We start from the raw sequence: 21,581 nt of genomic DNA, 5'->3' as shown, positions 1-21,581 counted from the left end.
CGGCAGTGGCCTAGTGGTTCATGTAGGTTGTCTACAAACCGGAAGGTTGGTGGTTCAATCCCCGGCTCCACTGGACCAAGTGTCGAGGTGTCCTTGAGCAAGACACCTAACCCCAGCTGCGCCCGACGAGCTGGCTGGGGCCTTGCATGGCTGACACCGCCATCGGTGTGTGAGTGAATGGGTGAATGTGAGGCTAATTGTAAAGCGCTTTGGATGGCCATAGGTCTGTTAAAAGCGCTATATAAATGCAGTCCATTTACCATCATAATTAGAAAGTTTGGTTCAGACTGTTGACTCTGCTGTGATCATCTTCTCTGGATCTGCTGCCTCATGCCAAATCACAGCTAGGCTGACACAACAGTGCCCAATGTGGTGTGGTACTCTTGTGGTATTTATTGATTATTATTTTTTAATGATCATGCCTGCACATAAATTGGATTATATTGCACATTTGCCCAAAATTACAGTAGGACATAGAAAATGGAAGCACTTTGGGGGGGATCCGCTTTTACCACTTTTAAGAATATAATGTTAAAATGGTCAAAAAAACATTTACTAAGCTGACAACCTGGCTAGAACACATGTTGAGGGGTTAAATATTAATACTGGATAGGTTGTATGCTTGTACCAAAAAGTGTCCGACAAAGTTTTAATATCAGTTTTGGCCTCCTGACTATGATTTATCACAGGACTTATTATTTTATTTAGAACATCATAATTCTTTAAAGGTGCAGTGTGTAAATTTTAGTGGCATCTAGTGGTGATGTTGCAAATTACAACCAACGGCTCAGTCCACTGCTCACCCCTCACATTTGAAACGCATAGAAAAGCTACGGCAGCCGCCACAGGACAAACATATCATCGTTGGAGACAACTTAGTAAAAAAGTTTGTCCGTTAAGGTCTTTTGTAGAAGCGTGGCGGTACAAAATGGCGACCTCCATGTAAGGGGACCCTCTGCGTATGTAGATAAAAATGACTCATTCTAAGTTAATGAAAACATAAGAGTTAATTATGTAAGGTCTTTATACACCACTGATAATATAGTTATGTATATCATATTGCATTTCTGTCAAGAGATCATTCAAAAAGTTACACATTGCACCTTTAAGGTAAATAAAAATTAGCAGTTTGCTTCAGTAGTCTGTAGTAATTTGCGGAATTACAGTAATGAGAAAAAAAAGGTAGAAACTAAATGTACATGAATTTTATATATATGAAATATATATGTGAAATTTGAATTTATATTTATATGAAATTGCAATCAGCAGTGTTTGAAAGGCACAAGGCTGAAATCAATTCTGTTTTGAATGTGTGGTTCACAGTTTTGACAGCAGTGTGTTAGCATTTGAACAAAGTGCTGTAAATCCACAGCATTGTGCAGGTTGTAGTTAAAGTCATGGGATAAGTGTGTAAAGTTTTGAAAACTGTGTTCAAGCAATGAAAAATGAACTAGAGTTTGGTCCACATGAACTGCTGCTGTGCAGACTGTAGTTAGAGTTTTGCACATGTGACTCCAGTTGTGCCCACTGTCGTTTAGCAATCGAAAAAAAAACTGTAATACACATTCATTTTATGAATAAGAGTACCATTTCATTTTTTAATGTTTAATCTTCAGTGCTGTGAACTTGCTCAGCCAGCTATCCATCGAGTTGCGTGTCATCATCTTACTCAAACATTAGAGTGTCCGTGCTCAACTAAAAGCAGAGACGGCATCTATCTAGGTGAACCGAACAACGGTGTAATGATTCAGTTAGATTCCCAAGACAGGACGATGCTCACCCGACTGGCCAATAGGAACGTGGCCTCGCCCATGACACAATTTTCACAGAGAAAGCAAAATCCTGACACGAGAGCAAAAAATTGCATCGAGAGCAAAGAGAAGCGTTTTGATAGAAACACATTTTTTTTAGAGAAAATGTTTTCACACTAATAGCAAAAAATTATATACTTGAGAGATTTTTTTTCTAAGAAATAATTTTACAAATTTCAATTTTATATTTTTTATGTTCTATCATGAAAAAATACTTTCTCTCAAAACTTTTTTTAGTCTCAAATATTCTCAAATTTTTTGCTATTGGTATGAAAACCTGGTAACACTTTACAATAAGGTTCATTAGTTAATATTAGTTAATGTATTAACTAACATGAACAAACCATGAGCAATACATTTGTTACAGTATTTATTAATTTTTGTTAACGTTAGTTAATATAAATAAAGCTTTATTTGCTTGTTCATGTTAGTTCACAGTGCATTAACTAACATTAACAAAATTTTTATAAAAGTATTGGTAATTGTTGAAATTAACAAAGATGAATAAATGCTGTATAAGTGCAGTTCATTATTAGTTCATGTTAATTAATGTAGTTAACTAATGTTAACTAATGAACCTTATTGTAAAGTGTTACCGAAAACCTTTTCTCTCAAATATTCTTTTTTTCTCATGAAATGCTTCTTTGCTATTAGTGTGACAACTTTTTCTTTCAAATATTTTTATTTCTCTCAGATCATTTAATTTATCGCATGTAATAAAGACACATATCTCGCTCCATATCAAAACTGTTCAGTGCAGCCAAACACTAAGCGCAGCCCTCACTGAGATAACACTAGTGATGGTCAACCCGGATCTTTTTAAGGATTCGGGTTATTCTGAGTCACTCACTAATATGATCCGGGTTGTGCGAGTCACTTGAGTCACTTGAATCACTTGGTCAAAATCTCCCAGTTCCAATCGCTAATACTAATGCAACCAAGCAACTCAGATCACGCATGCAGCTACGAGTCTACGACTCCTCTGCTCGCAAAAAAGGGCTCATGTGACCTGAGGAACTTGTAAAAAAACATGCATGTCCGTGGTAACATTATCAATAAAATAATTGTAAAAGTTCGGTGTGTGTGTTTAGTTTCATTTCATCACAACAAATATATCAACACCACGTTTAAAAGATGAGAGGCTTTGTTGAATTGGGACGTGAGAGGAACGTGTCCTGTTTCAGATTGACTTATAAGATCCACGATAGGCTTCGGTTAATGCAGCCACACAGTCACTCATCCGCGCAAGAACATGATCTTGTGAGTGAGTCCCAGACAGAGCCGCTCGCCCGCTCCTGCACGGATCCTGTGAGTGAACCACTCACGTCACTTTAGGGCTTTTCACACTGCACTTAACCCTGGATTATCTTCATTCAAAACCCCGCTTTTTAACCCTGGGTTAAGGAACGTTTCACACCTGTAATTTTGAAAGCAGTGTTAGCACCGCTTTTTACCCAGGGTTATGAAACCCTGCTCCGCAGCAGGGTTAGCACCGCATTTGTGGTGTTAACCCCGCATTGCATTGCCAAACGCATGCAGTGTGAAACGAAGCAGGGTTAGAATGTTTTGACCCAAATTAAACGCAGCTGAAGTAGCTAATCAAGGTGTTCAGGGTTGCTTGATAATTACAGACAGGTGTGTTGGAGCAGGGTTGGAGACTCCTGACCCAGGGTTTAGGAATGCACAGTGTGAAACGTCAAATTATGAATACCCAGGGTTATCTCTTAACCCCTGGTTAAGTTTGAACAGTGTGAAACATGAAAAAATAACCCAGGATTCTGTTAACCCCGATTTTAGAATAACCCAGGGTTAACAATTGCAGGTGTGAAAAGCCCTTCTGAGTGACTCAGTCAACAAGAGGAGCCATGTACGTCCGTCGGTGGGGGATCTTTACAGCAGCACTGCTGCAACAGTCCTCGTATTTAAAATTTTAAAACATTTGCAGCTTCTACCCAAAACATTGTGCCAGTCAAATATTGCAACAGATTAGCCTACATGAGTCAGTGGGTTAATAACACGAGGAAGGCTCGTTTCTCCTAGTCCAGGATTCAAGCTCTATGAGTTGAGTCACTCTCTGTGTGAATCCCAGAGCCGCCGACCAACTCATTGTCGCGCGCACGCATCCCTTTGTACTCGGACTCGGAGCTGCAGAAAATTACGAGTGAGCTTTTGGCTCACTCGGTACCCCCAGTCTACATTTGGTGATGTAAATTAACTCGTTGTTTCAAGTTATAGAACATATGGCAGCTTATGTAGAGTTATGTGTCGTAATTCTGTTGTAAACATTTGAAGAGCTTTGTGTTTGATCCAATTTATCATTTTTAAAGCAAAATCTGAGAGGACTCAACTGACTCAGGTTAATGGTCACTAAGGACTCATGGTTCTCGAGTCATTTTAGGGATCGGGTTAAATGATCAGAGTTTCGAGTGACTCGCTCATCACTAGATAACACACACTCTCACTCAGAACACTGATAGGAAAAACACTAACATCAAACACCAATACAGAAAATACAAACTTTTTATCTTTACAGTTTTAACAATTTCAGTGACGTCACACAAAGTAATGTTTTCTTCAAAGAATTATTTATTTATTGATTTATCACATGACTTATTATTTTATTTAGAACATCATAATTCTTTACGGTAAATGAAAATTAGCAGTTTGCTTCAATAGTCTGTAGTAATTTGCGGAATTACAGTAATGAGAAAAAAAAGGTATAAACTAAAAGTACATGAAAGGCAGGCCCGGACTGGCCATAGGGAGGAACCGGGAGGATTCCCGGTGGGCCGGTCTGTTTTTTTGGGTCACGTGGGCCGGTGTTGTCATGCCACTGGGGTGAACTCACAGCAGCCCCATTCGCGTATTTGCGGTGAGATATATCCTCGCCGCTTTATTTCCAAGTTGATTGTGTCCCGAGTCCCGACCACTTATTGGAATAATTCATGCACGAGGGTTCATAACATCTAAAACGCATGAAAAACGCAGGACGCGCCGCTTTCTTCTGCTTTTCAAAGCCCTCCCCTGTGAACGCGAGTTTGGTTTCAGACGCGTGTATATTCGAGTGCGCTTGCCGCGCGTCTATATTTAAAATAAACTTGAGCACATCTTGATTCAAACGGCCTCTAAGGAAAATGATCTACAAATTTTATCCAAGTCACAGATGTAACAATGAATCGTCTATATACTCATTATTCATTGTTTATTGCAAGAGGAACAAAAATCTATTTAATGCAAAACTCACCAGTTTATTTGAAAAATGCCAAGTTTCAAAAGTAAGTTCCATATGATGTTTCTTTTTTTTGACACACAATGTATGTCTACCTTAGCCTACGTTATTTGGCAATAGACATGATCTAATAAGTACTAAAAAATTATAAAACAGATTTTTTCCATTTGTTTCCAATGCATACTTGATAATTCTTGTTTAGGCTGTTGTATATGATATCAGGGGTTTCCAAACTTTATCAACCCAACAGGTAATATCAAGACCCACATTTTTTAGAAATAGTAATATAGGGGAACACTGAAACGCATTTGTTCCCTTTCAGTAGTTTTTGAATAGTAGAATTCAGAAGTTTACTTGAATAATATTAAAATGTCTTTTGGCAGGGCTGCACAAATATGGCAAAAATCATTTAGGCTACTGTATTTTATGGAAGCCCATTTCCGCCATGTTGTAAAAAAATTAAATAAAATTCTGACTTTATATGTAAAGTCAGAATTCTGAGTTGTAAAGTCAGAATTCTATCATACAAAGTCAGAATTCTGAGATATAAAGTCAGAATTCTGAGTTATAAAGTCACAATTCTGAGTTATAAAGTCACAATTCTGAGTTATAAAGTCACTTTATATCATAGAGTTCTGACTTTTTGCCACTAGATGGCAGCACCTGACCGCAGACCCTGAACCACGCAACGTGATGAATCTGTTACCGCGCTCTTTCAGCACACTTTCACCATCAACAGACCTTTGAACATCTCACGTTAACAAGGTATGGCAGTACTGTACAATATTTAGCATTTTAAATTGAAATGTGACTACATACACGTAACGAGAGCACGTTACCAGCATGATATACATCTGATATAGGCCAACATTTTCGTGTGGAAAAACACGTGCTCACATGTGGTTTGGGAACATTTTGTGTGAATTCATGCTAATTAACTCTTAAGTGCATAGCTGTTTTACCATATTATTACATATTCGAGTGTTTAGGGGTCTTGAACATTTATCTAACACAGTTGGATTTTAAACTTCCCCAATAGTATAAAACTCAATCAACAATTTTAAAAATCATAAAAATAAAGCATGTTTTGTTATACTTTGACGTTTGAAAGTGATGTAAGATGTATCATGTAATAATTCAGGCATAAGTGAGAGCACTGCGACATTTTAATCAAAATATTTCAAGCTATCAATTCATCATCCATCCATTTTTTTTTAGGGCTGGGAGGTATATTGGGTTTGGGGTTATCAATATGGTTTGATGCGGCGCGGACTAGACCCGCCCGCTACAGCACAAAGTAGTATGCACATAGAGAAACACGCAGAAACTGATTGTGACGCTGGGATGCGCCTCATGAATGAAGACACAAACTGCTCCTGCACTAGTAGGATGTAATAACTGAGTTCAAGACTATAATACAATTTCTCCTCTCCTCAAACTGCTTTTATAGAGAGATCATTTGAGTTATTACCGCTGCATCTGTGTTCTTCCGTCCCAACATAACACCTTATCTAATTGCGATTATTCCTCATCACTATTATAGCAATATCAAGAGTAATATTTGTCACGGTTAATCCGTGTCATGTCTTGTCTCTGTTCCGATTGTTATCACCTGGACATTCATTGATTAATTACCTGCCTCATCACACCTGTTTGTCATTTAGTCTGTGTGTGTATATATACCTCTGTCTTCTGTTTGCTCACTGCTGGATCATTGTCTTCGATACCCTGTCTGTTCCTATGTTCATGTTCCTGAGTTTCTGTATTCACCTTGTCAGCCCTCGTGTTTTTATTATTAAATGTTATTTATTTGGAACCTTGCGTTTGCGTCCTGTCTCTCCTACCCTGTCGTGACATAATGATCCAGCCAAACTGGGCGCAGCGGGTTCACGGAGGGCGGCTCCCCCAGGAGTTTCGTCGAGGGGGAGTAGTGACATCGGGGTACATTCCCCATCAGCCCCGATGTCTCTTGGGGACCACCGTGAGCGATCGCTCGCTCCTGCGGGAGGAGGATCGGCCCAGGCGGTCCCCCAACGGTTGAGTCGTCGTCGACGGTCCCTCGGAGGACCACCATCCTGCTCGCAGGGGGATCCGGAACGGACCACGCCCGATCATTTCCCCGGGGTGGCTACCGAGGGTCTCCGTTTCCGCGAGGGGATGGGAGTTGATTTCCGGGGGCATCTGATCGTCGACGATTCCCAGGAGGGGGGTAATTCGTCTGCCTCGGTTCTCGGAGCGATCGCTCCGGTTCTCCTGGCGCAGTCCGGCCAACCGTCCTGTTGGTCTCATCCCGGCGGCTGCCGGCTTCGCCAGGGTCCCCAAGCCCTCCACCCCTCCCTTGGACTCTCGCTACCAGACTTTGTTTTTGTTGTTTTATGTGAGTGTCTGGTAGCCACTCGTAGAGGGGAGTGTAATGTCACGGTTAATCCGTGTCATGTCTTGTCTCTGTTCCGATTGTTATCACCTGGACATTCATTGATTAATTACCTGCCTCATCACACCTGTTTGTCATTTAGTCTGTGTGTGTATATATACCTCTGTCTTCTGTTTGCTCACTGCTGGATCATTGTCTTCGATACCCTGTCTGTTCCTGTGTTCATGTTCCTGAGTTTCTGTATTCACCTTGTCAGCCCTCGTGTTTTTATTATTAAATGTTATTTATTTGGAACCTTGCGTTTGCGTCCTGTCTCTCCTACCCTGTCATGACAATATTGTGTTTATACATCAGTTCGACGGGACAAGTGCGTAGGTGAAACAAAAACTCCAAAGGAGAGTCTTTAAAATTCTCTTAAGGAACTTTCTCCTCAGATTCAAAGGTCATAACAGTCACAAACAAGTCTTCGTTATTGAATTTTAAAACGACTTCTGCTTCGGTGAAGTTATTAGTGTGAATCAATGAGATTAGTGAGAAGAGAGGATGTGTGTGCCCTTACAAAAATTTACCGTGGTTTTATTATGGTAAAAGTGTAGTAACCATGTTTATTTTGTGTGTGTGTGTGTGTGTGTGTGTATTGATTACTAGCAAAACCATGGTTTTACTGCACTAACCATGTTTTAACTATGAAACCATGATTGTCAAAACCATATTTTGTGTTAACCATGGTTTTATTACACTAACCATTGTTTTTTGGTTTTAAATGTAGTAAAACCATTGTTAATTTTCATAAGGGTGACTGAAACAGAGACATTTTAAACGTGAATGTGTGTGCATTATAGTTTCAGTTTGCAGGTAGCACTCAGCTAATCAGATTCGAGAATCACAAGAAACTCTTGTATAAACTTTATTATTTGGTATAAGTCTTACCAGTTGCCAACTGTCAGGCAATTTTTTTGTGACTGGCATACACTGTAAGGACAAAAGGAATGTGACAGCCCCTTCTAATGAAGAGGATTGACTACTTTAGTAATTTCTGTGAAGACAAATCTTAATGCTACAGAACAGTATATGAGAATTTTGTGTTTTTCTAATTTTATGGATTTTATCATTTCAATAGTATGGGCATGACCCTTTTCTATTCCAACATGATAATGCCCATGTGCACAAAGTAAAGTTAAAAAATAAATTATTAAAAACTTCACTGGTTTGCATATAAAGTCAACTAAACCCAGCTAAACAACTTTGGTATGACAAACATTCACCACCCAAACCCCCATACAGTCATTCCAGGGTAAAATAAAGGCCCTAACAAAGATTATTTTTATATGGTACTGCGTGGTATAGCATTACATTTTGTTTTGATTAGATTTAGTGGAATAGATCATTAATTAGAAAGTGCAACTTCAGCCACGAAGATTATGCAAACTGTTTAAATGAAGGTGATATAAAGGCATTGACTTTCAAGTAACCATTTATTCCTTTTTGTAAAAAATACTGGATATATAACGGATACCGCCATTCCTCCTAAAAATACTGGGATTTGAATTTTTGCTCATACCCCCCAGCCCTAGCTTATATGCAAAGTTACAGGTGAAGCCTATTCCAGCATCTATACACAGGCAGGGTACAGCCTGCACAACCAGAGCACACACACACACATGTTGGCATATGTGGTTTATGGGGATATTCCATAAACGTAATGGTTTTTATACGGTACAAACAGTTTATTCTATTCCCCTACCCTAACCCCAACCCTCACAGAAAACTTTTACATTTTTAAATTTGATCAAAATGTCCATTACGTATGTTTTTGAAGTAATTTGTTGTTATAAACATGCCATTATACACGTCGTAAACCACAAAGAGAAATTTATAGTGAACTGAATTTACTGCATCTGCATGATTTTAGACTGTCGGGGAAACTGGGGTACCAGAAGCCCTTACACAAAGAGAATGTATTATTTAATATATTGCATTTTATTTTTCAGTATATTTCTACATATGTTTGTTTTGTTATATAATTGTTGTTGTTTATTTTGTTTCAGAATGGAAGACTTTCTTTGTTTTCTGAGGGAGAGGAATATCGCAGAGTCTACTATACAGAGAATGCAGGAAAACAAGGTATTGAACCAAATAAAATTACCCATAAGTTAAAAGGACAAAATGAAAATTTTATTAGGGGACATGACCAATTAAACTCACATACAATGGAGGGACAGAGAGTCCTGAAAAATGGTTACTCAAAAAGAGTGACAGAAAATGTAATCCAAAAAACATACAGAAGACAGTTGTAATTTGTATTCAAGATCAGGTTATACACTCTAAAAATGGTTGGGTTAAAAACAACCCAATTGGCAACCCAGCGCTGGGTAAATATTGGACAGAACACATGCTGGGTTAAAGTAACCCAGCACGTTGGGTAACACATTTTAACCCAGCAGGTTGGGTTGTTGAAAAAACCCAACGTGTAGTCATTTTAACCATTTATGGGATTAATATTCTGGGTTTGGGTTATTCTTGCTGGGTTATTTTTATCATGTGCTTTATTGTAAATCAAGACCATTGTTAACAGCAAATAAATGTTTATTTGACTGCAAAATAACTACAACAAACTCTTACATTTTTACAGTTGGCAGTTGCAAAATCATTTAAAGGACTGCTTACTAACATCAAGTATAAATATATTTATTAAATATCAGAAATCATGCACATTGAAGTAACAATGTAACAGGTTGAATCTGTCATGACCCAGTTTCTTTCTCTCTCTTTCTCTACATTCTCTCACATACACACACACACACACACACACTCACACACATTCATATACACACACACACATTGCCCGCTCTCATTACTCTGAGCCGCAGCTGTTTCCACTCTCTCTCTCCACCTGTTCCTCATCTTCTGTCATTAACCTAGGCTTTATCTATCGTGCCCGGTCTTTGTCTTTTGTCAGATTGTTATGCAATACAGCCGCTTTCACCTCGGTTTAGGATTATTTCCCTGTCGTGTCTTGTCCTGTTTAGTGTGTCAGGAATCTATTGTCTGTTGTTGGAATTACCCCCTGCATTTATCTGTCACACAGAACTGTGGCTCGAGAGAGACTTTTGACTGTACCTGTGTGGTGCTGCTGGCTGGCATCGGCCTCCTCTCGCTCTCTCCGGGTGCCTTGTGAATCCCGCTGCCCTTTTTGTTCTGCTCTGCCACAGAGGACTATTACGTTGACATTTACCAGCCATTTGGATATTTTTCTGTTCATCTGTGTCTTTGTTGATGCCGTTATTTTTGCCTGTGGTCAGCTTTATTAAACAGTGAACATTTTTCTGCTATCCCTGCATTTGAGTCCTTCATTTCCATAACAGAACAATCTGACCAAACATGGACTCAGCGGGTAGCAGCCCCTTTCAGGCAGCTGGTCCCTTTCAGGCACCGTCGAACAGCAGGGTGCCCTTCTAGGACGGCACGAGGAGGACATCACCGCTGCCCGACATGCGGTCGAGACGCTTGCTGCCCAGATGTCTGACCTCTCGCAGCAGGTTCATCACATCCGCCAGCCGCGGGCCTCTTCACCGGTCGCTCATGTTCCACCGGAGCCACGGATTAACAACCCTCCTGTCTATTCGGGTGAGCCCACTCAGTGCCGTGCCTTTCTGAGTCAGTGTGAGGTGGTTTTCTCCCTTCAGCCAGTGACGTATGCCAGGGAGTGCTCGAGGGTCGCTTATGTCATCTCCCTTCTCGCTGGTCGTGCCCGGGAGTGGGCCACGGCTTACTGGCAGGCGGAGTCGAATTGTGTCCTCAGCTTCGCTCAGTTCAAGAATGAAATGATCTGGGTCTTCGACCGTTCTGCTTCTCGACAGCTGTCCGTCCTTCGACAGGGTAGAGGCTCGGTGCCTGATTTTTCTATTGAGTTCCGCACCCTCGCTACCACCAGTGGCTGGAACGAGCCTGCTCTCATCGCCCGGTTTTTGGAGGGTCTTAATTCGGAGATCAGGGAGGAGATCTTCATTCAGGAGGTTCCTCTCTCCCTCGACGACCTCATCGCTCTCGCCATTCGGGTTGAGAAGCGGTTTGAGCTTCGCCGCAGAGCCCGCCGCACGGAGACAGTGGCTCTCTCTTCCTCTTCTGTCAGGGCTGCACCTGTTTCCGCCGAAGCTGAGCCGGAGCCCATGCAGTTAGGTGGTCTTCGTATCTTTCCCAAGGAACGGGAGAGAAGGATTTCTAACCGTCTGTGCATGTACTGTGCAGCCGCTGACCATTTTGTGTCTGCATGTCCGGTAAAAGCCAACGCTCGTCGGTAGATGGAGGGTTACTGGCGAGCGCCATCACACAGAAAACCCCTTCCAGGGCTTTTACGTCACTTCCGGTCATGCTTCATTGGTCTGCTTCATCAATTGCCAGTTCTGCCTTAATCGACTCTGGGGCAGAGGGAAATTTTATTGATGAGGATTGGGCTCTACAACAAGGTATTCCTCTCATGCATTTAAGTGACAGTCATCCTTTATTTGCCTTAGACGGCAGTTCATTACCCAAAGTACAGAAAGAGACTGTTCCATTGACACTTATCGTTTCTGGTAACCATAGAGAGACAATTTCTTTTTTGATTTTTCGTTCTCCATTTACCCCTATTGTCCTGGGTCATCCTTGGCTTAAACGCCATAGTCCACATATTGATTGGTCTAAGGGTTCTATTGTTTCGTGGAAGTTGTCTTGTCATGTTGAGTGTTTAGTATCTGCTGTCCCTCCTGTCTCTTCTGTTTCTGTTTTTCAGGAAGAGGCTGGTGATTTGTCTGGAGTTCCGGAGGAGTATCACGATCTGCGGGAGGTCTTCAGTCGTTCACGGGCCACCTCTCTCCCTCCTCATCGTCCATATGACTGCGCTATCGATCTCTTACCAGGGACCACGCCTCCTAGGGGTAGACTCTATTCTCTGTCGACTCCTGAATGGGAGGCGCTAGAGAATTATCTTTCTGATTCACTTAGTGCGGGTACCATTGTTCCGTCGTCATCTCCTGCTGGTGCGGGGTTTTTCTTCGTAAAGAAGAAAGACGGTTCGCTCCGTCCCTGCATAGATTATCGAGGGCTGAATGACATCACTGTTAAGAATCGCTATTCTTTGCCATTGATGTCTTCAGCCTTCGAGATCCTGCAGGGAGCTAAAGATTTTTACCAAGCTCGATCTCTGCAACGCATACCATTTAGTGCGTTTTAAAGAAGGAGTGGAAGACCGCCTTTAACACGCCCCTCTGTCATTTTGAATATCGGGTCCTCCCTTTCGGTCTAGTCAACGCCCCCTCCGTGTTTCAGGCTCCTGTCAATGATCTTCCCCGCGACATGCTTAACATTTTTGTGTTTGTCTATATTGACGACATACTAATTTTCTCCCCGTCTCTCCAGGTTCATGTCCAGCATGTACGCCGTGTGCTTCAACGCTTACGTGAGAACCGGCTATTTGTCAAAGCAGAGAAGTGTTTGTTTCACGTATCTTCGGTCACGTTTCTGGGTTCAGTAATCTCGGCAGAGGGGATTAGTATGGATCCTTCAAAGGTTCAAGCGGTGGCAGATTGGCCGGCTCCTGATTCTCGTGTATCGTTACAACGCTTCATCGGTTTTGCAAATTTTTATCGTTGCTTTATCCGAAACTTTAGTCAGGTGGCCGCCCCTCTCACCGCTCTAACATCTGTCAAGTCACGCTTTGAATGGTCAGAGTCCGCTCAAAGGGCTTTTGATCATTTAAAGTCTCTTTTTACTACTGCACCCATTCTTATTACGCCTGTCACTAGACAGTTCATCGTCGAGGTTGATGCGTCTGAGGTAGGGGTGGGTGCTGTTCTATCACAGCGATCTGCAACTGATGGAAAGATCCACCCGTGCACCTATTATTCCCATCGTCTTTCGCCTGCGGAACGTAATTACGATGTCGGCAACCGGGAGCTGCTCGCCATACGCTTAGCGCTCGGCGAGTGGCGACATTGGTTGGAGGGTTCCTCTATTCCCTTTATTGTCTGGACTGACCATCGTAATTTAGAATATATCCGCTCCGCTAAGAGATTAAATGCGCGTCAGGCTCGTTGGGCATTATTTTTCACGCGCTTTGATTTTTCTATCTCTTACCGCCCCAGTTCTAAGAACGTAAAACCGGATGCCTTGTCTCGGCTCTTTGATCCCTCGACCTCCTCAACGTCACAGAAGGAAATTATTTCTCCTGGTCTCGTGGTGGGAGCCGCAGGGTGGGGAATCGAAAGACAGGTTAAGCGTTCTTTATCTCGCGTTGCCGTGCCACAAAATTGCCCTAAGGGCTTACTCTTTGTTCCGGTGCCCACACGCTTGGCTGTCCTGCAATGGGGACACTCATCTAAATTAACTGCCCATCCCGGCGTTCGGGGCACTCTTGCGGCCGTCCGCCAGCGTTTTTGGTGGCCCACCTTAGAACGAGACGCTCGCCGCTTTATTGCTTCATGTGCGGTTTGCGCTCAAACTAAGGCTGGTAATGCCCCGCCAGCCGGTCTGCTTCGTCCGCTACCTGTTCCTACTCGCCCATGGTCTCACATCACGCTCGACTTTATCACCGGTCTTCCCTCGTCTAAAGGTAACACGGTCATTTTGACGGTGGTTGATCGGTTTTCTAAGTCTGCCCACTTTATCTCGCTCACTAAACTCCCCTCTGCAAAGGAGACCGCCCAGATTGCTGTAGATCATGTATTTAAATTACATGGTTTACCCTCTGAAGTAGTTTCTGACAGAGGACCTCAATTTGCCTCTCTATTCTGGAGAGAATTATGTCGCCTCATTGGTGCCACTGCCAACCTCTCGTCGGGCTTTCAACCTCAAACTTGTGGCCAAGCCGAATGAGCCAACCAGATCATTGGCCGCCTCTTACGTAGTCTCGCATTTCGTAACCCATCATCTTGGTCTGAGCAGCTCCCGTGGGCAGAGTATGCCCATAATTCGCTCCCGTCCTCTGCCACGGGACTGTCTCAGTTTCAGTGTTGCCTTGGGTACCAGCCTCCTTTATTCTCGTCACAAGAGGTTGATTCTAGATGCCCGAGCATTCAGACATTTATTTCTCGGTGTAAATGAACCTGGAGAAGGGTGAGATCCGCTCTTTGTCGCTCTCGTAAACGCATGTGCATTACTGCTAATAAGCGTCGGAGTAAAAGCCCCCGCTATTTGCCGGGTCAAAAAGTGTGGTTATCCACAGCAAATTTACCTCTCCAGTATGAATCTCATAAATTGGCTCCTCGATTTAGCGGACCTTTCCCTATCACTAAGATTATTAATCCTGTCGCTGTCAAGCTCCGTCTCCCGTCTAATCTTCGCCGGGTACATCCTGTTTTTCATGTCTCTTGCATTAAGCCTGCCACCCGCTCGTCCCCTCGCTCCGCGCTTTCCGCCATTCGTATCGAGGGGTCACCCGTTTACAGAGTCCGCAAGATTTTGGACATGCGTTGTCGGGGGCGTGGGCATCAGTACTTGGTCGATTGGGAGGGTTATGGTCCTGAGGAGAGGAGTTGGGTTTCTCCCCGGAACGTCTTGGATCCTTCGCTCATTGATGATTTCCTCCGGTCTCGTCAGGCTTCCCCCTTGGGAGCGCCAGGGGGCGCTCCTTAGTGGGGGGGCACTGTCATGACCCAGTTTCTTTCTCTCTCTTTCTCTACATTCTCTCACACATACACACACACACATTCATACACACACACACATTGCCCGCTCTCATTACTCTCAGCCGCAGCTGTTTCCACTCTCTCTCTCCACCTGTTCCTCATCTTCTCTCATTAACCTAGGCTTTATCTATCGTGCCCTGTCTTTGTCTTTTGTCAGATTGTTATGCCAATACAGACGCTTTCACCTCGGTTTAGGATTATTTCCCTGTCGTGTCTTGTCCTGTTTAGTGTGTCAGGAATCTATTGTCTGTTGTTGGAATTACCCCCTGCATTTATCTGTCACACAGAACTGTGGCTCGAGAGAGACTTTTGACTGTACCTGTGTGGTGCTGCTGGCTGGCATCGGCCTCCTCTCGCTCTCTCCGGGTGCCTTGTGAATCCCGCTGCCCTTTTTGTTCTGCTCTGCCACAGAGGACTATTAAAGGCTGGTACAGACGGTACGACTTTAAAATCGTCGGCCGATTTTCCAACCCTGAGAGACCCCACACACGGCGATAAAACATCGCGGGTCTAACAGTTTTGGTCGTACAGTTAGTGGTGCGCTGCCAAATGGCAAAATCAACACATCACACACGAACCGATTTGACTCCCCAGCAGTCCCAGGTCAGACGGGAAATCTCGCAAAATCTCTCGCGATCAAACGTGATTTCAGAGTAAACAATCATGGCGGACGAAGAGGATGCAGTGGCGATAGTTTGCAGTTTGTTTTTAACCGAAAATTGCGTTTGCGCGCAATTTCTGTTTTACCCTTGGTCTAGTCCATAGTTGGATGCATTGAGATGCAGTAAATATGACCCGTGACTTCCCGGTACTTCCTCGCTGCTTCGTCACCTCGCTTTCTGATTGGCTACATGTCACAGTCCACAGGCTGCGTGCTCGTTTGTCCGCAGGAGACACCACACACGAGAAGAAATCGGGCCAAAAAAATCCAACATGTTGGATATCCCCGATTTGAGATCGGAGCGGTCCCGAGGTCCTTCCGAGTAGACGAGAGCAGTCTAAACACACCACACACGGCAAGAATATCTGATCAGTTTATTTTACGATTATCGGAGCATCCTTAAGATTGTCGAAAGGGGTGAATCGGGGCTAAAATCGGCCTAATTATCCTGCCGTGTGAACCAGCCTTTAGTTGTCATTTACCAGCCATCTGGATATTTTTCTGTTCATCTGTGTCGTTGTTGGTTCCGTTATTTTTGCCTGTGGTCAGCTTTATTAAACTGTGACATTTTTCTGCTATCCCTGCATTTGAGTCCTTCATTCCCATAACAGAATCAATTTGTTTAAATTTAAGACTGAATTTGTAATTTTACAGTACATAAATGAAATACTGAAATGTACATAAACAAAACTACAGCAGTATAAGAAAAGAAACAATGTAATTGTTAAATTAAAAGTAAAATTATTCATAGATGTGTAAAGTTTTTAACAGAACAAATGTTTTAAGTTTCACAGTATGGAATGTATTTGACTAAAAATACTTAATTTATTAAAGTTACTCTTGCGAAAAAAGATGTACAAAGGAATCGAACAGCAGAGGATTCATCCATTTGGAAAATGCACATTGCCTGGGGTTTTATTTTCAAGCAGGTAAAATGCCTTTAAACCATAGACTGTAAAAAAATATGAAAGTAGTGTCTGTGGCATCACCCACTGGTTTGTGAAGAGCATTTTTGAAGGTTAGAGTAGGCCGTCGCCATCTTGGGCCAAATTGCAGTTTAAGTCACTTCCGTATTGGCTCCATCAGAGAGACTGGTTGAGAAAAAAGATTGAGAGATCTGCTACATGTTTTCCATGGCCAGGACGAAAGGAAAGGGTTTCAAGGATTCTGTCCAGGGAAGAAATTCCACCACATTTGTTGCAATCTACAAAACAGAAAAAAAATTAGTGGTCTGAACTGAATGATCAGATTTAAGTATTCAGAAAACCATGTGGGCCAAGTGAATTATCCATTTTATAAAATTATAATGCTTCCTTTTGCATCCCTGGCCGCATTACCACCACGTGTGAGATTTTTTTCCAAAAATGCAATGGCCTGTTGTTGGTTTGCATAAGACTTTGGTGTTACACTCCTTTAACTGTTGTGCCAACAACAAAGGCTGCAAACCACACAGACTGACAAATAGGATGATCTGACTATAAATAATAAAGTGCTGCAGTACTAAATGCAGCAGATAATTAAGACATTCCCAATACATTTTAAATAGGAATTATTAAATGTTATACTTACTGGCTGAAGTTGTATGAAGGCCTTGCTAGCCTCATCAATGGATGGACGTAAAAACTCTGCACACTCTAGAAAAAAAGAATGGGAAAATAACATCACATCTGATCTCTGCTAAAAACATAATATCTCTGATATAGTATCAGCCACAGATCAGAGGGTTGGTCAATATAAATTTGAAATCACAGGAGACAACCCAAAAATATTATGAAATGAATATAAAATAGTAACTAAATACAACTCAATAACACATCTAAATTCATATAATTTCCCCCCCCAACCCTTTTCAAACTAACGAATGTGAACCTCAGATTAATGTATAGAGCTTACTCAAGATCATTATACTCAACCAACCATCAATAACATGTTCTTGTAGCAACTATCAATTGTCTTGTCTCTGTTATCTGTTTGTCGTATATGTTACATGTTACACTATGTATGTGGTGCTACAACCCCCCCCCCCATGTACCCAGGGTTTCACTAAACTGCTTGAATGGTTATGGTAGGACGAATAATGCACTGTATAAAAATCTATTGTCTATATTGTAATGTATTGTGTAAATAATTTGCTTTATTAAAAAATAAAGTTGTCCTCCGAAGAGGGGGGGTGGTGGCGGGCCAAGAAAAAAAAATTCATATAACACACATAAATGTTTGTTAACCGTTCATATATATAAAATTCATATAAAAGTTCATATCCAAACACTTAAATTATTATTTAATTTTAAAAGAGAGGACAAAGCAATATACATATAAGACACCGGTTCTTGGAAACGCGCTGTTTCGTTTTCATTTATTGATGAGTTACCTGCTGTATCGACGGTGAATTGAGTGCTGCTTGTCCCTGCCTCTCACTGACAGTGTAGACGCCGGCTCGGCGATTCTCCGCTGCCGGTAAAGTAAACTTGTGCTCGCGGTCTGTCTTTCCATATCGAATGATGAGAAAGCAACTCGTTTGTCACTAAATTTAAGTTAATAGTGTCGCTATGGCTAAGCTGGGTAAACTATGCGCGTGTGTGGCACAAAAAGCCGGGGTTGCGGAGTTCGACTCGGTTCCGGTTTTGACTTGCTTTGTTAAAGGCTTATAGAAATTGTCATGAGTTAATAAATCAACCATGTGATGGGGATTTTGTAGCATCGATTTTAATAATTTTATTACAGTTTTTCTCAATTGCTAAAACACAATTTCTGAAACCTTGCTCCATTTTCTGAAAACATTCAACACAAAACCTCATCTTCAAGCACTATTTGCAAAACCTCTGACTTCTCTTGCAAAATGAAACTTTCGCCCCAAAACAGTTTTACCTGTGTGCAAAATTAAACACTGTTCTCAAAACAGTTTTACCTGTGTGTAAAATCAAACACTGCTCTCAAAACAGTTTTACCTGTGTGCAAAATTAAACATTGTTCTCAAAACAGTTTTACCTGTGTGTAAAATCAAACACTGCTCTCAAAACAGTTTTACCAGTGTTCAAAATCAAACACTGCTCTCAATTCATAAACAAAGTGATCAAAATGATATACACTATCAAACAGTGAGTAAACACTACACAAAAAAATAGAAAACACATGGTTCAAAACATATAGTTCTCAGGGAGTCAATTTTTACATATTTACAGTGTAACTCTCATTGTTTTGGACAAATTTGATACAATCAAGCAGATGATTATGTACAAATGTCTGCTGTTTGCATTTTCAATTTAATTTTCATGAAAATACATTATTCTGGTTTTGTTGAATAGTCTTACACCTCAAAACATTTAGGAATTAGTTCATCGTGCATAGCATGAAATTGTTGACCATATGTGTCATAATCTGTTACTGTAAGCATGAAGCATGTTTTTTATGGGGGGTTTTTTGTAAATGTGAACTGAATCGATAAATTCCTGTCAAGTGAATCTTGAAATTTTGAGTCATTTTTTGAAATTTTTTATTTTTACTGTAATTTTTTTTCAAAATCACAATTTGTGTTAGGCCTACTTGTTTACAGAAAAAAAGGTGAACATGTAAATTCATCCACAGTTTACATAAAAATACTGACACATATAATTGTGTACACTTGGTATACTGACAACATGGCAACATTTTGACTGTCTTGTTCATGAACAATGACACACAGACTTGCCATTTTGATGGGACTGACATGTTGATTGATGTAAAATGTACTTTTGAGAGATGAACTCAGACTTTTCACCCCTAGTTTTACAGTACTGTACCCTGCATTTCACAAACTTGTCCTTTGTTTCTGTGATACTGTAAAGCAGTCAGTACTAACAAATGGAAAGTACAATGTTCAGGGGCCATACAATTTGTTCATTGTACAGTATACAGCCTACAATGTACTGTAGTACTGTATACAACAGTGAACTGGCTTATATTGGTTGTGTCACATCATTTGAAACAGGTTGAATCCATTTTGAGTGGTTGTGTTTAATCAATGACATGTGTGATGACATTTGTATTTGATTGTTGCTGCTTGTGTTTAGCAATATGCATGACATGTGCATTTGAGTGCAGGTTGTGTTTTGAGAATGAATATGTGTTTGGAGTTTTGCTAAAAAGTCTAAGTGAGATCTGCAAATTGTGTTTTATGATGTGAAATGGTTTAAGGTATTGACAACAGACTGCACAATTAAATAAATGAGTTCAGGCAACTGAGAACTTTGTTCAGCCAATGGGTTTTAGTGTTTTAGCAATTGAGAAAAACTGTAATATGCCATATCAAACATCTTAGAACGATTATTCAAGTCAATTTGTGTAGGTAACATCGTCATTCCTCTAAATTACACCCGTCGTCTTAGTCTATATAATTAACACGTTGCTTTCTTGCAAAATGTTATAATCTTGTTTATATTCATGAAATGTTAAAAAAACATATAAACTTACCTTGAAACAACTGCTTCCAGTGACTCTTTCACGTGGACCGTTGCTGAGCACATTCAACATCAAGGGCACGAAGCACATGAGCCTCTTTAAACAACCCAGCATAATAACCCAGCAGTTTTAACCCAACAACCAGAAAACTGAAACTACCCAAAAAGTGTTTAAAATGTTAAAAAAATACCCAGCAAAACAACCCAACAGACTCAACCCAGCATTTTGGGTTAAAAAATAACCCAGCCATTTTTAGAGTGTAAGGAACACAATAAGAAGACACCGTGAAGAACAGCTTAAAGGTCCCGTTTTTCCTGATCCCATTTGTCAAACTTTAGTTAGTGTGTAATGTTGCTGTTAGAGCATAAATAATTCCTGCAAAATGATAAAACTCAAAGTTCACTGCCAAGCGATATTTTCTTTAATTGATGTCCCCTTTAAAGCCTACAGCAACCACTTTGGACTACAGCCCTCTACTTCCCGGTTGAATGACATCAATATAAGAATTTTATTTAGTAACATCCGCCCACAGGAATACATCAGTCACCAGCTAAGCTCCAACGGCTCTGCCTAAGCTAAGCTGTTGTCGAATCACAACACACTAAACAAACTACACAATCAGAACTCAATACAGATTTCAGAAGGAGGGACTGCCTAGAACAAGGAAGACATCAGCCCATTTTTAGGAGAGTGAAAACAGTGCTATGCATACACATTTATTGTTAATTTAAAATTAACTATAACTAATAATGTGCAGTTCAAGTGTATAGCATCAGAAGACTTGAAATAATAACTTATTAATAAAGAATATAAAATAGTTTAAAAAAATGTAGCTGCTTTTTAAAAATAACAAGTCAACTTTAGTCTATTTATAAGGTTCATTAAAGGAATAGTCTACTCATTTTCAATATTAAAATATGTTATTACCTTAACTAAGAATTGTTGATACATCCCTCTATCATCTGTGTGCGTGCACGTAAGCGCTGGAGCCCGCTGCGACGCTTCGATAGCATTTAGCTTAGCCCCATTCATTCAATGGTACCAATCAGAGATAAGTTAGAAGTGACCAAACACATCAACGTTTTTTCTATTTAAGACGAGTACTTTTGGGAGTACTTCGACTCGGCGCAGTAACACCCTCCCTCTCCCATTATGAGAGTGAGAAGGGGAGCGGACTTTTCAGGCGAGTTGAAGTACTCCCAAAAGTGCTATTACGCCATAAAATATAGTTCCTCTTTTAAATCCGCTTAGAAAAGCGCTACGTTTTATTTTGTACCACCAAACTTGCTCGTATAACTACTCGTCTTAAATAGGAAAAACGTTGATGTGTTTGGTCACTTCTAACTTTATCTCTGATTGGTACCATTGAATGAATGGGGCTAAGCTAAATGCTATTGAAGCGTCG

At 41.1% G+C, this 21,581-nt stretch overlaps 1 long non-coding RNA gene across 1 annotated transcript; it reads right to left on the bottom strand.

Annotated features, from left to right (window-relative positions):
* Positions 1 to 16,297: 16,297 nt before the first annotated feature.
* On the bottom strand, positions 16,298 to 20,844 carry LOC141363811 (uncharacterized). Its single transcript, XR_012369380.1, has 3 exons — positions 20,189 to 20,844; positions 17,309 to 17,373; positions 16,298 to 16,943 (listed from the first exon to the last, which is right to left on the bottom strand). It is a non-coding gene; the product is annotated as an uncharacterized lncRNA (long non-coding RNA).
* Positions 20,845 to 21,581: the final 737 nt, after the last annotated feature.

This window comes from Misgurnus anguillicaudatus, chromosome 5, assembly GCF_027580225.2.
Source record: "Misgurnus anguillicaudatus chromosome 5, ASM2758022v2, whole genome shotgun sequence".
Lineage (NCBI taxonomy): Eukaryota > Metazoa > Chordata > Actinopteri > Cypriniformes > Cobitidae > Misgurnus > Misgurnus anguillicaudatus.
This window is presented reverse-complemented; position numbering and strand designations above follow the sequence as displayed.